The sequence below is a fragment of the Lissotriton vulgaris genome, chromosome 6 (genome assembly GCF_964263255.1).
Source record: "Lissotriton vulgaris chromosome 6, aLisVul1.2, whole genome shotgun sequence".
NCBI classification, from domain to species: domain Eukaryota; kingdom Metazoa; phylum Chordata; class Amphibia; order Caudata; family Salamandridae; genus Lissotriton; species Lissotriton vulgaris.
This window is the reverse complement of record NC_141694.1, coordinates 1,776,614,418-1,776,630,196: the sequence shown is the minus strand read 5'-3', so window position 1 is coordinate 1,776,630,196 and position 15,779 is coordinate 1,776,614,418.

The window sequence follows — 15,779 nt, the reverse complement described above, 5'->3', positions numbered from 1 at the left end:
CTTCTTAAGTCTCACTGCACTACCACAGGTTTGTCAAAGGGTATGGCAGCATTGTTAGCAAATCACCACAGATGACTTATGAAATTACATTAGACATCCCTAAAGTCGCTTCCTTTGTGTTATACCAGACACCCCCAAAGATGGCTCCTCTTGCAATTCAATAAGAATAGAAACAAAAGTTCAAAGCTTATCAATTACAGGTAGCAATGAGGTAACTAACATGGTATCACAAAATCAAAGGAAAGATGTGGGATGAATGGATGCTATAAAGTTACTGTCTTGAAACTTGGTGGGGATCAGATTAACACCTTGGCTGCGGCGCAAATTCCGCAGCCGCACTAGACATTCCATTCGTGGGCGGGGTTCGGACAGCCCCCAGCCGTTGTGTGCACACGCTCATGAGCATAGACACGGTTAAATCTAGAGGACTCAGAGTGGGGTTTATTTATAGATCAGTTTCATATAGTTATGTTGCAGGAAACATGGGCTATAAAACCAGAGCACAGAGTGGGATACATCACCTTTGCATCTAATGCTGCTGATGTGACTCAAAATGGAACTGTTTCCAAACTTAAAAAAATTGAGATCTGAATGCAAAAACTTTCTGGGTGTGGCTATTTTCGCTAGGCCCTCTCTTGGGGCTGGGTACATTGCAGTCATAAATGTGTACATCCGCTCTATTAAGACAAATCACTATTCAGGAACAGTGACCCAGTTATCACATAGAATCGAACCTCTCCATCACACTCATTGCATAATCATAGCAGGTGATTTCAACTCAAAACTGCAAGAGGGTTTAATCCCACCGCATCTGACAGTGCAATGTTAAGGGACAATTATTGATCTGTTAGCTTCCTATGACCTGTCCGCACACAAGCAATATAGATTACAATTTGTTGGACAGCACCCTCTGGCCATTTCAAATTTACATGTTGGTGACACCAAGTAGCTGTAGCTACCATGAGGCACTAACAGCAAATCTTTGTCATAAATCCCTTGTAAATCTACTTGCATTTAGAACCACCACTTCTGTAAGTAGAACTAAGATATGTTATAACAGCAGGAATGTCAAATGGGCCTTACTAACATGTGACGACAACGTGCAGGTGGGTACCTACAACCTTTATGTTGAACAGTTGGCCTCACTTGGGACCTCAGACCAAAGGGACATTAATATGGTCAACCTACATTCTAAACGTATTTGCCAAATAAAATTGCTCTTGACCAAGGAAAGCCGGAGGGGTGATTACAGCTCAAACTTCCCTGAATGGTACACAAATGACTGTAGACAGGCTGAAACAGCAATTATAGAAGCAGTAAAAGTGGGGGATCGTAATAGTATTCTGAATATCAGAAAATCCTAAAAAAAAATTGATAAAGGCAAAAATGGAGTGAGAGATAGCGCAATGGGAGAAATTCACCGAAGCCCTAGCCAACAGGAACACCAAGGAATTCTGGCACCTTATAAAATCCGGGTCTCAAACCACCGGTTTTGACCTGGACCTAGCAGTACAACCCACAGTATGGGAAGCTCATTTTACTTAACTATACATGCTATCTCAAAACAATGGCACTGAAATCTCGGAGAGGAGAGGCATAGACCAGTTGGGGCAAAAATCCAGGACAGAGGTAAATGAAGCAATAGTTTAAGGGCTGGCAATATCCTCGCAGGCACTACACCTATTAAAAAGGGAGAAGGCCCTTGGCTCCAACGGTGTCCCAGGTGACCTATTTTTATCTCACACTGAGATATGGGTTCCATATTTATATGCTCTCAGCAGCGCCATTTTGAGGGGCATGGACAATCCACCCTCCTTGTATGGAGGTATTAATGTGCCTATCTACAAGAAGGGGAGGAGGGATGTGGAATCCAACTACGGACCCATTAGTCAAATCGATGTAAGCCAGAAAGTATTTGCCAGACCTATCTTAATTAAAATTCAAGCTTTGAAAACTGAACATCACAGTCTAGAGGACAACCTGGCAGGGTTCAGGCCAAGGGTCAGTACCCTGGACCAGGTCTTCTGATTCAATGTGCTGCGCTAGAAGAATGTTGCTTTGAAGCGGGACCACCTTTACATTGCCTTCATTGGCCTAAGGGCAGCATTTGACCTGGTACCCAGGAAGAACCTTTGGGCTGTGCTGTAGGTATATTGTATTCCGGACAATATTTTGCGGGGAGAAAACCTTACATATGGAATCATATGCCCAGGTAATGTGGAATATGGGAGGAGGCCACACTTCCAACATAAGCATCAACCGTGGAGCCAGGCAAGGGTGTGTGCTGGCGCCTACACTTTTTAGCTTAAACATAAACGGGGCAGTAGAATGACTAGCAAATTGTAACCATGAAGCACCAAAATTAGTGAGTAGGGGTGTTCCCATTTTAATGTTCACCGACGACACGCTTTTAATATCCTGTACATCGAGGGGGCTCCAGTTGTTGTAGACCATTTTTCGTCTTTTTGCCATTCAAGGGGCCTTGGGCCAAACCCAGCAAAATCCCCATCAATCATTAGGGGCAAATTGAGGACGCAAGGGGCTCCCTTGGAGTAAGTTAAGTCCTTTGACTACCTCGGAGTAAAACTATCTGATAATATGTCTTGGGCACAACAGCTAAGAAAAAGCAATACGATTTTGCTTCAAAGGGCAATGGCCATAGGGAAGAAATACAAGGCCACCTCCAGTGGAGCTGTAACCCCCGCACTGGAAGTGTACAGGGCTACGGCCCTGTCAGGGGCAGTATACGGTACAGAGCTCTGGGGGTGGATAGACACAACTATGCTTCTTAATGCTGAAAATCAATTTATCAAGTCCCTTTTTAATCTCCCTAGAAGCTCTCCACTTAACCCCACATCGGTTCGACCTGGGACTAAAAAGAATTGATCATGTGATTGTATTAAAACCCTTACTGTATTAGGTTTGAATCTGGAACACCCCTGAACTAGAAATGTATAGGGAAACCTTAGAGGAGATTATTAGACTAGATATGAAACTTCATACCCCTGACTAAGGAAGATAAAGGTGTTGGGTGAGTTGCTCAGGATGGAAGAGGTATGGCTACATCCAGACACGTTGACAAAGGACATCAAATTAATTTTAAAACAAACCTATTGGGAGAGCTCCCTTGAACAACTATGGAAACACCAAAAAGAGGGGAGCTTAACAGAAAAGGTTTTGAGTCACAAAGTGTCCCGTTCTTTGAGCTTGTGTGTGCTTGTCTTCTGTTAAGAAGTCTCAGGGCCATCAAAGACTTCATCTGCAAGTTCCCTAAACTTCACTGCTGGGAGTTCTGACCTGCCAAGTGGTGCTAATTCCAGTTCTGGGCCCTTGGAGGTTTTTCCTGCTTCACAAAGCTGCAAAACCCTGCAAAATCGACGCTTTACCATTGCAGCACCTGTTTTTCCGATGCATCACTGCCTTAAGGGAGAAATTTCCACGCACCACCATTGTGCGGCCTGAAGAAATTGACAGAGTGCCTGACCACGGCCTGAAGAACCACTGCAGCCTGAGTTCAGTGTGGCGTCTTCAAGTCCAAAACCACCACACCGACTCCAACGCAGGCCCTGATGAGCGGCTGAGTAACACGATATTTCCCAAACCGCAACCTAAGAAATAGACACTGCACTAGTTTACCAATGCCGCATCGACCTCCAGCGCTTTTGTATTTCCACTCATTGCACCTGTGCACCAAGTCTACATTGACGCTGGGCTTCAGTAAGAAACCAAGGCCGCGTGTCCGGAGAATCGATGCAGCACCTCCCCACGCAGTAAGAAACCAATGCATCACCTCGTCTCACAATAAGAATCCATTGCGGACGCTCCCACGCGCTTCCTGCTTTCTGAGCCCGAGCGTGACCCTCCTTCCAGCGCTGATTGACATCGCAGTGTGGTATTGTTTTGCCTCGTATTGCTAGCACTTTCAACTGTACCTAGCATTGTTTTGCCTCGTATTGCTAGCGCTTTCAACTGTATCTAGCGCCGACTCTCGCCCTCGGATTAGCGCATCTGTGTATTCCTGCAATTTATCCCCGAGTAAGAGTAGCTGAATTGAAGGTGCTGCCTAGTACTGCTGGCTTTAAACAGCATTAGCGCTCTTTGTTTACTATCCCTCGAACTTCTGTGGCCTCTCTGCCCCGTTTCACGTTGCATTCCCATTCCCCATTGCCATTGGTGTAGACTCCCCTGGCCCGCCTACCCTCCCCGAAACCGCCTCCCAGCTGCCCCTCCCACCCACGAACAATTAGCTGACCTCCCCCCTCGCATCGCTGTGACCGTCTGGACCCTGTCCATTGCGGACGCTCCCACGCGCTTCCTGCTTTCTGAGCCCGAGCGTGACCCTCCTTCCAGCGCTGATTGACATCGCAGTGTGGTATTGTTTTGCCTCGTATTGCTAGCACTTTCAACTGTACCTAGCATTGTTTTGCCTCGTATTGCTAGCGCTTTCAACTGTATCTAGCGCCGACTCTCGCCCTCGGATTAGCGCATCTGTGTATTCCTGCAATTTATCCCCGAGTAAGAGTAGCTGAATTGAAGGTGCTGCCTAGTACTGCTGGCTTTAAACAGCATTAGCGCTCTTTGTTTACTATCCCTCGAACTTCTGTGGCCTCTCTGCCCCGTTTCACGTTGCATTCCCATTCCCCATTGCCATTGGTGTAGACTCCCCTGGCCCGCCTACCCTCCCCGAAACCGCCTCCCAGCTGCCCCTCCCACGCTCCGCCCCCTCCACTGTCCATTAATGTCATATGGTCCCACGCGCAGCGTCCACGCGCCCCATCCGCGCCGAAGGTGCGCCAAAGGTAAGCCCGTCTACGCCCGTCCGCGCCTGGACCGCGCCCAGCGCCAGACCCCCTGCCCCTCGCGCTTCCCAGCCCTCTCGCATTACCTACGATGCCGCCACCCTCCTAGCCCTTAACCCCGGTCGCGCCCCCAACTGCGTCCAAGCCGCTCCTGGACGCACCCATGGTCCGTTCTCCTGCTTCTCCTGCAAATTTAGCGGCACCGACGACATCTCCGCTCCGACCACACCACAGATTCATGACCCCAACCACCTAGAATGCATCCTTCTCAACACCCGCTCGGTCCACAGACACGCCATTGACCTTTGGAACCACCTAGACACCATCTCTCCAGACGTCGCCTTCCTAACGGAAACATGGATGAACGCCTCCTCCACCCCTGACATCGCCATCGCTATCCCTGATGACTATAAGATCACGCGCAAGGACCGCACCGACCATACAGGAGGAGGAATCGCTATCGTCCACAAGAAATCCATCCGCATCTCAACCAGCTCTGACGCCAACCTCGCCAACTCCGAACACCTTCACTTCCAGATCCACATCGACCCCAAGACCACACTCAGAGGCACCCTCCTCTACAGACCACCAGGACCCCGCGCTAAATTCAGTGAAGACATCACGGACTTCATCACCCCACACGCGCTCCCCTCCAAAGACTACATCCTTCTGGGAGACCTCAACTTCCACCTTGAGAAGATCAACGACCGCAACACCGCCACCCTCTCGGACAACCTCGCCAACCTCGGACTTAAACAACTAGTCACTTCCCCCACCCACATCGCAGGTCACACACTCGACCCCATCTTCACCTCCAGCAACCATGTCTCTTTCAGCCACACTACGGATCTCCTCTGGACTAACCACAGCTGCGTTCACTTCACCTACAACAAGCCGAAATCAATCATCCACCTCCAACCAACTCTACAAAGAAACTGGAACAAAATCACCACGGAGCAGATCTCCACATCGCTCCGTCAAACCTCACCAGACCTCTCTTCTAACGCCAACGAAGCCGCCTCCAACCTCACCCTTTGGTTATCCAACACCGCCGACACCTTAGCACCACTGAAAAAACGCCAACACAAACTTGGCATCAAGAAGACCTCATGGTTCAACGAGGACCTCAAGAAATCCAAGAAACTATGTCGCTCCCTTGAAAAGGCCTGGAAAAAAGACCCATCCACCAGCAACAAGGACGCCTTCAAAAGCGCCATCCGTACTCACCACCAACTGATCCGAAAAGCCAAGAAAACAGCATTTAAGGATCGACTCGACAACAACGCCCACAACAGCAAGGAACTTTTCAACATCGTCAAGGAATTTTCCAACCCCTCGGCCAACTCCAACGACATCACCCCCTCTCAAACCCTCTGCGACTCCCTAGCCTCTTTTTTCCACAACAAGATTGCTGACATCCACAACAGCTTTGACAACCAACCCGGAAGCCAACCCACCCTACCATCAGCTGACTATCTTCCCCCCGTTAACACCCTTAACGCCTGGAACCCAATCTCCACTGAGGACACCATCCACCTGATGAATTCCATCCACTCTGGATCCCCCACAGACCCATGCCCGCACCACATCTTCAACAAAGCAGACTCCGTCATAGCTCCGCACCTCCGAGACGTCATCAACTGCTCCTTCAACTCCGCTACCTTCCCAGAAGACTGGAAACACGCTGAACTCACCGCCCTTCTGAAAAAACCAACAGCAGACCCCACCGAACTCAAAAACTACCGCCCCATCTCGCTTCTTCCATTCCCAGCCAAAGTCATCGAGAAAGCTGTCAACAACCAGCTCGCCGCCTTCCTCGAAGCCAACAAATCACTCGACCCCTCACAATCTGGCTTCCGAGCCAAACACAGCACTGAGACCGCCCTCATCGCAGCAACAGACGACATTCGAACTCTACTAGACAATGGAGACACAGTCGCCCTCATCCTCCTCGACCTCTCTGCAGCCTTCGACACAGTATGCCACAGCACCCTTTTACAACGCCTCAAAAACATCGGAATCCAAGGAAAGGCGCTGGAATGGATCACCTCGTTTCTTACCGGAAGAACCCAGAGAGTCCGCCTCCCACCATTCAAGTCCGAGGCCTCTGAAATCATCTGCGGCGTACCACAAGGATCCTCACTCAGCCCCACCCTCTTCAACGTATACATGAGCCCCCTCGCGGCCATCGCCCGCCAACACAACCTCAACATCATCTCTTACGCGGATGACACTCAACTGATCCTATCTCTCACCAAGGACCCCAGCACCGCCAAAACTAACCTACACGAATGAATGAAAGAAGTCGCCGAATGGATGAAACAAAGCCGTCTGAAACTGAACTCAGACAAAACAGAAGTCCTCATCTTAGGTAAATCCCCCTCTGCATGGGACGACTCCTGGTGGCCGGATGCCCTCGGAAATGCACCCATACCGACAGACCACGCACGGAACCTTGGCGTCATCCTGGATTCTTCACTCTCAATGAACAGACAAGTCAACGCCGTATCCTCTTCCTGCTTTAACATCCTACGCATGCTCAGAAAAACATTTCGCTGGATCCCCTCCGAAACAAGGAAAACAGTCACCCACGCTCTAGTCACGAGCCGACTGGACTACGGAAACACCCTCTATGCAGGTACCACCGCCAAACTCCAGAAGAAACTACAACGAATCCAAAACGCCTCAGCCAGGCTCATATTAGACATCCCTCGCAACGAACACATCTCTGGTCACCTTAAAGACCTCCACTGGCTACCCGTCAATAAGAGGATTACTTTCCGACTGCTTACCCACGCACACAAATCACTCTACGACATCGGACCAAATTGCCTCAACTCTCGATTGTCCTTCTACACTCCCTCCCGCCATCTTCGCTCTTCCAGCCAAGCCCTTGCCACTGTCCCTCGCATCAACAAAACCTCCATGGGAGGCAGATCCTTCTCATACCTGGCTGCCAAAACATGGAACTCACTTCCCGCTTACCTTCGCCTCACCCAGAATCACCTAGCGTTCAGAAAGCAACTTAAAACGTGGATATTTGACAAATAATCCTCCTCCCCTCCCTAAGCGCCTTGAAACCCTCTGGGTATGTAGTGCGCTATATAAATTGTATGACTTGACTTGACTTGACATGACTCCCCTGTGTAGTAGTAAGGAACCGAAGCATCACCTCCCCATGTAGCAAGAAACCTACGCATCACCTTCCCTGCGTGTAAGGATCTGATGCATTGCTTTGCTTTCTGGCGCCTCACCTCACCTGTTTTCAGATTGTAATTTTGATGCATCGCAGGTATTTTGCACAAAAAGTGACATATCCTTAGTTTTATATATACTGAACTGTTTTTAACCTTTTTAAAGTGAGATATTGATATATGTAGGTTGGATTTTTTTCATTTTGGTCATGTTTTGATTAGATCAATATTGCCTATTCTTCTAAACTGGTGTGGTGTCCATTTTATAGTATTTTCAATGTGTTACTGTGTTTATGCACAAATACGGTACACATTGCCTCTAAGATAAGCCTAACTGCTCATGCCAAGCTACCAAGGGGGTGAGACTGGGTTATTTTAGCTTTGTAATCCCTTTGCCCTGACTAAAAGGAAGGGTCCCTAATTGGACAGGGGGCAAACCCTTGCCAACTAGAAACCCCCATTTCTAACAGCGCCTTTTGTCAAAAGTGGTGGAGAGTGGCCTGGAGGAGTTATTTTCTGTCTCTATAAGACTACTTGACCCAAAAACCTACGTCTTTACACCAAAATAAAGTATATAGATATCATGGTTCCTGAAATATTACATCATAACTGCAACACATACATCATTTTTTTAAATTTCATCCAGAAGAATCTGGCCCTGATCAGCAATGTCTACCCAAGCTAAATTACTTCTCCAAAAACACAAAGCAAAAATGAAAATCTCTGACAACTATTTTGTTATGGAGGTATATCAGGGGTTGGTATAAATTAGAGAAATAGGCCACACAGTAGGGAAAACAGTTTTAGGAGTTTTTCACTACCAGGACATGTAAAACTTAAACCCACATGTCCTACATTTTAAATACAAGGCACTCTGTCCAATGACCCTTTAAGGCCTATTTCAGTAGTGACATATATGCATTAAAAAATGAAGGCTTAGTTTAAAACTGCACCACAGACTGTAGTGGCAGACCTAAGACATGTTTTAAAAGGCTACATTAATTAGTAGCATAATGGCACAATGAGTGCTGCAGGCCCACTAGTAGCATTTAAAATACAGGCCCTGGGTACATGTAGTCCCATTTAATAGGGATTTACAAGTAAATTAAATGTGCCAATTAGGTGTAAGTCAATTTTACCATGTTTTAGGGAGAAAACACAAGTACTTTAGCACTGGTTAGCAGGGGTCAAGTGTGCAGAGTCCTAGAGCCACCAAAAACAAATTTGGAAGACAGGAAGAGGAAAGGCAAGAAGTTTGGGGGAATGCCACACCTAGGGTGTCAGGTCTAACAAGCATGCGTCTTCCCTGTGGCTTCCAAGTGTTCCTACATCTTGCGGCCTTTCTTGCTGGTCAGGGCCGTATCATGATGATGTTTTCTGGCTTCACGACAGAACCCAGTTCATGTTTTTATATGCCTGCAGTGGGTAAAGTGAATTCAAGTAAACTGATATTTCTACGAGTTAATGCTTTATTTGCAGACAATATAGCTCTGAAGAACTGGAAAGGGATGATTTATTTCTGATCTGGGCTATCTGCAAATAAAGCACTACTTGAGAGAAATATAAGCATCAAGAAATTCACTTTACATTCTGCAGGCGGAGAGAACAGGGGCTCAAGGCTCTGCACTGCTCTGGCAAGTGCATCATGATAAAGTCCCTGCAGCTCCTCTCCTGCTCTTCGCTCTTCTTCCCTTGTGTCTTTTTCCTCTTGCTCTTCATTCACTGCCTATACATTACTTCTCTTATATCCTCAGCAGGTTGGCTCTGCTCTGGTTGCTGGGTGGAGGTTGTCGCAACCTCTGACAGACACCTATTATATTTTGGTACAGCTCACCCAGTATTTATCTGGCGCGGTATTACCTTCCTATTCCACCTTCTCACCTCAGAATTTGGAATAACCTGGTAATACTGCCTCATTCACTGCTGAACTACCTGTAATGTTGTGGTGTCTTCATACATAAATTCTACCAGGTGTTAATTAATGGAATTTATGCGGAGACAAAATACTGGGTCCGATTCACAAAGAGCCTCCTCAGTCGGGGGGTGTCTCGGCACTCATGGTGGAGGCCTCGCAGTTGAGGGTGAGTCTTTGCATTCGTTGCGGAGGTCCTGCCGTTGTGGTGGGAGCCTCCGCACTCGTGGTGGAGGTCTTACTGTTGTGGGGTAGGCTCCGCACTCGTGGCAGAGGTCTTACAGTCATGGGGTGGCCTCTGAACGCGTGGCAGAGGTATTCCAGTTGAGGGGAGTATCCGCACACGTGGCTTAGGCCCTGCAGTTGTGGGGAAGTCTCCACACTCGTGGCAGAGGTCCTACAGTGGTGGGGTAGTCTCCGCACTGGTGGCGGAGGTCTTACACTTGTGGGGGAGCCTCCTCACGAATGGCAGAGGTCTTCCAGCCATGGGGAGTATCCGCACACGTGGCTTAGGCCCTGCAGTTGTGGGGGAGTCTCTGCACTCGTGGCAGAGGTCTTACAGTCGTGGGGGAGTCTCCGCACTCGTGGGGAGGTCTTAAAGTCATGGGGGATTCTCAACACACATGAGGAAGGCCGTACGGTTGTGGAGGAGTCTCGGCACTCGTGCCGCAGGCCCTGCAGTCATGGGGTAGTCTCAACACTCATGCGGGAATCTCCAAAATGAGAACTGCAGTGCAGAGATTCTGTCCCGAGGGCAGAGACTCTGCCACGAGTGCAGAGTGTGGTGAATCGGGTTAGCAATGTTTTTGGACTACATGAAATCTTTGATGTTGGCACGACTGCCTGTTTGTATAAAAATTGGTATTACCCGCCCTCCTGGAATGAAATTTAATGATTCATACCACTGCTATGTTTATATCTGAATTTCACTTCAACTCTGCCACATATTTCAGACCGGTCTCACTCAATCAGTGCCGCAGTTCCTGAACTATGAAATAAAGCAAGTACTCAGTTGTCTTGTTTTGCACAACTAATAACACTTGGGAAACTGGCATTCAGAAAGTGTTAATAAAAGTGGTTTACCCACCGGTATACTGTGCAATACATGCTGTAGGAATCTTCAGTCTATTAAGATATGAAACCATTCCTAAAGCCAAACAGTGCAGTTATCCTGTTCCTGAGCTATGCTCTTCATAAAACACAACTCCTCCTCAAGATCTCCCACCATTGCAATCAACAACAACTCAGCCTTTTTCTTCGTGATACATCCCTATACCTCAAGGTCCACCACTATGTCAAACCACAGCTGCTGCCCCATCTTCTGAAATCTTGCAGGGCATCTTACAGAATACTTTGTGCCAAGACCATCTGTGGTCCCAACTGTATCTTTTATGTTATGGGGTTTGGTTTTTGTCTAGAGTACATTTGCTATTAGTAGGATGTGGTAGGGCATGGGTCACTGAATTTGAGTGTGGAATGTAGAATGTCTCCAAAAATTTAGGGTAAGAAGTGGGTGTCATCTCTCGCCTACTTGTCTGTGGCTATCATTCTAAGTGCACACGCCTTGTTCTTAAATTGCCTGTTTTTTGCGTTACTAGTGTCTGTATTAGTGCTGTATGTTATCACATTTATAGTGAAGAGAATCTTAGTGTGTGGAAAGTCTTTGATGGTCTCCTGTTCCCTGCCATGCTACCTCCAATCACAACAGTATAGGGTGTGGCCTCAGACCCCAAGGGTTGCTTTTCGAGGGAAGGCCCCTCATTGTAATAAAATAGCCCCTGGTTGAGAACTCATATCCCTGCACAATCACATTAGGAAAAGGAAGAATTGAAAAGAAGGTGTGTTTGGTTGTAAGGCTTATCGTAATATTGAATTAGGTGTAATCACCTCCTCTAAGAAAGAGCTGCTACTACCGAACACTCCTGGACATGCAGGAAAAACCGAAGTGGGTGAACCAGTGTCTGTATCTGCCTGGACCACGAATGAAGTGTAAACCTGCTCTCTTGTACCCCAGCTATGGAAATGATTCTCAGTGATCAGACCAGCTAGCCTCAGGGAAATAAAAGGCAGAGGAAGTGCATCTCATCATTAAAAAAAACAGATTAGTTGTGGCATCGACCTTTGCAGCAATTCTCGACTTTCGAAAGTCATTCAGCCGGTCTCTCCCCGAAGTTGTTTGAAAGTGATAGGCAAGACTAAAGAGTTATTTGTCAATCTTGCCGAGGACCAGGTTAAAGAGACATGGCCTAGCGAAAAATGACACATTCTCTGTTGCCAGGATTTACTGGTTTGTCCCACTTGGAGATTTTTTGGGAAAAGGTTTGAGTCTACCTCAGGACCATTGTCATCCAGCATCCCACCTTGTTCACTACATTATTCTGCCTTGCATAGCTGGAGGACTTTGAGCGTCGATATAAGACTCTGGATTGGGGCCCCGGACTTTAATAGTGGCTTCAAATTTCACCCACCCAGGTCTCAGTCAACTACACCCATGGATGCTAAGTTTCTTACTATGTGAAGGTGCATACATTGTCCTCTCCTCACATAATCCAGTAGCTCAGAGTAATCCATGCAGGTATCTATAGGAACCATTACAATGAGGGAGAGAATGTTCAAAGTGCTGGTGGGTGCGCATACTGTGCAGCTGCTGGTCTGTGCAGTTGCTCTTCCAGTGTCATTAACTGTGACCATGATCCAGATCTGAATCTGTCCACACAGTGGGCATCACTATTGTCAGATTTACTAGATCCATAAAAAAGCATGAACTCCAGCTTTTCGACCTCCTCACAGAGACACAGCCTGTCATGTTTGCAACAGAAACATGGCTCAACGAGGGCTCAAACCCGACCATCGCCTGCGCCCTCCCATCAGAGTATGAGATACTTAGGAAGGATAGACCTGGCGGTAGGGGCGGGGGCGTGGCGTTACTATTATATATAAAAACCCACTCTCCTGCCTATTAATACCTATGACAGAGCTAGAAGGGACAGTGGGGCTCGGTTTCCATCTGACGATTTCAGCTCACTAGTCTATCGCTGGCACAGTAATTTACCGCCCACCGGGACCAGCAGGAAGGTTCCTGGAATCCCTGGGCCATGCTATCATGCTTATTGTGTCCAAGTATAGTCAGTGCTTGATTCTGGGGGATTTCAACAGACCAAATGACCGATCCAGAGGCTATTAAACTCTGTGAATCATTGAGTAGCCTCAATTTGACACTTTAAGTAATGTAATGTAATTTGTACTTGTAAAGCACACTAATACCCCAACTGGGGTTTCCTGGCGCTGTAAAGCATACCGCTGTGGAACCCATCCTGGCTTTTCCCTGTGGAATGTCCACTCCTGGGCACCCCCAAGGTGAAGCCAGGCATCCTAGCATTGTTGGGGCCATTGTGGAGATTGAGCAAGCTATTGCCCAGAGTTGCAGAGTGGGACCCATGATTAGAATAGGCACCGAGGCGAGAATTATCAGGTCCGAGGAAATTGAGCCCAAGACCCGCCGAGGGGGGAATTGAACCCTGGTCCCGGGCCAGACCTCTGCATCAGGGTCTGCCGCTCTAACCATTGAGCCACACTTCTCCACTCCACATTATGTGTCGCTCCCAAAGATTGAAAAAGGTCATACCCTAGGTCAAATTTTTCCTAGCCTTCAGGTTTGAAAAGGTTCCAGCCAAGTCTCAGTCTTACGGTAAAAATCAGTTGAAAAGCTTTAGATCCTTCTATCAAAAAACATCACAGGCTTTAGCTGCTATACTTCGCCTATACCAGCCAATAATAACTTAGAACATGACATACTCTTTTTGCAAGGCTGGCTTCAGGAGTGGATTATGCAACAAGCCCCTTTAAAAACACGAGCGGCCAAACAAGGCAGAACCTCAGCACCGTGGTTTACGGAGTCCTTAAGGAAAAGTAAGAGTGTGTGTAAAAATCTAGAACGTTTATGGAGGAGAAATTTCGACCCCATAAATAAACTTACATATAAACTGACTGACTGACTGACGGTATTTGTAGAGTGCACTACTGCAGAGGCGTCTGTGTTAGAGATGAGCTGGGACATAACGCATACTTTAGTGTTGGAGAAAAAGCCATGTTTCAATTTCTTTCCTGAATGCCAATCTGTTGGGTAATCTTCAAAGATATACTGGTAGCGTATTCCAAAGTTTGGACGCTAAAAAGGAAAACCGCTTTCCCCCACAACGTACTCTTTTTATCCTCGGAATTTGTACAAGGCCAAGAGTGGATGGCCTTAGAGTCCGGGGAGGGAGATAGTGTGAGAAGAGAGCGTGCACATCCTCGGCCCCAGCTCCAAACAGAGCTTTGTCCACCAGGCAGAGTGATTTGAATTCGATGCGTCTTCGTACCGGGAGCCAGTGCAGATGGTATACAACCTTTACAACGAAACTTTTACCACGCACTACCATTACAACGCAGTCATTACAACGCATACCGTTACAACGCATTGGGCTGAGGGGCGCTCTAGGATAGGGAATACGTTTAATTTACTATCCAACGCCTTTCCTACTATCCACGGGGACTGGAGTTGGAATAGTAAATTAAACTATTCACTATCCAGCACCCCAAAGCGCTATGCGTTGTAATGGTATGCGTTGTAAAAACCGCGTTGTAAAGGTATGCGTGGTAAAAGTATGCGTTGTAACGTCATACATCCAATGCAGATTCCTTATCACTTTTGATGTTGGCTGATGCTTAGGCAGCCCAAGCAAAACTCTGGCTGCCCCATTCTGGATAGATTGAAGTTTATCTAGTTGAGCAACACCCATTCCCAGATAGAGGGCGTTGCAATAGTCAATTCTAGACAAAATGGTGGATACAACCACTGTTTTCCTCAGGGAAAAGGGAATGTAAGGGAGAATCTTTCTCAAGCCCCTTAAGAGTAAAGAAGCATGCGGACGTGACCTGATTAATCTGTAGCGCCCAAGTAAGATTTTTATCAAAATGACTCCCAGGTTCCTGGCTTTTGTGACTGGCACAGGACATGTGCCAGCTGAACTAGGCCACCACAGCTGATTCCAAATTGGGTCTTTCGAGCCAAATTCCAGAACTTCTGTTTTCTCAGCGTTCAAACTTCAAGAAGTTCGCGCTCATCCAGGTCATTAAGGCTGAAATACATTTACAGAAATCAGCAGCCCGAGTAACTGCAGACTCAGCTACAGAAACTATGAGCTGCGTATCATCGGCGTAAGATACCAATGTAAAGCCATAGGTTTTTACCAGCCTAGCCAAAGGGGCCATATAAATATTTAATAGTGTTGGTGATAAGGTCGATCCCTGCAGGACTCCACCCGGGAGGGAGAATTCCTCCGATCTAAGACCATTCCAGCAAATCATTTGTTTTCTGTCTGATAAATACTGTGTGGTTTACAGTATCAAAGGCTGCTGTTAGATCAAGCAGGACCAGTACCGCCCTACCCCCTTCATCTGTCACCTTACGGATTTCCTCTGTTGCCAAGATCAGAGCTGTCTCTGTAGAATGTTTTGAACGGAAACCGTGTTGCGAAGTATCTAAGAGGTTATTTGTCTCAAGGAACAATGTAAGTTCTAAGTTTATTACTTTCTCCAACACTTTGGCAGAAAAAGATATAGAGGAGATAGGCCGATAATTCTTTTCAATCTGTGGATCCAGCTTGGGTTTTTTTAAAAGCGGACGGATACAGGCTTTTTTCCATGCTTTAGGAAAGACTCCTTCAGACAGAATTTTATTTATTACTGGAGATAGGGATATACAGATCTCCTCTGAGGCCAGATGCAGTATATACGGTAGGCAAGGGTCCAGTGGGGAGCCAGATTTAATGCTTAGCACCAATTCCGCCACCCTTTCCTCTGTTATTGGAGGGAAAGATAGCAGACCTTCAG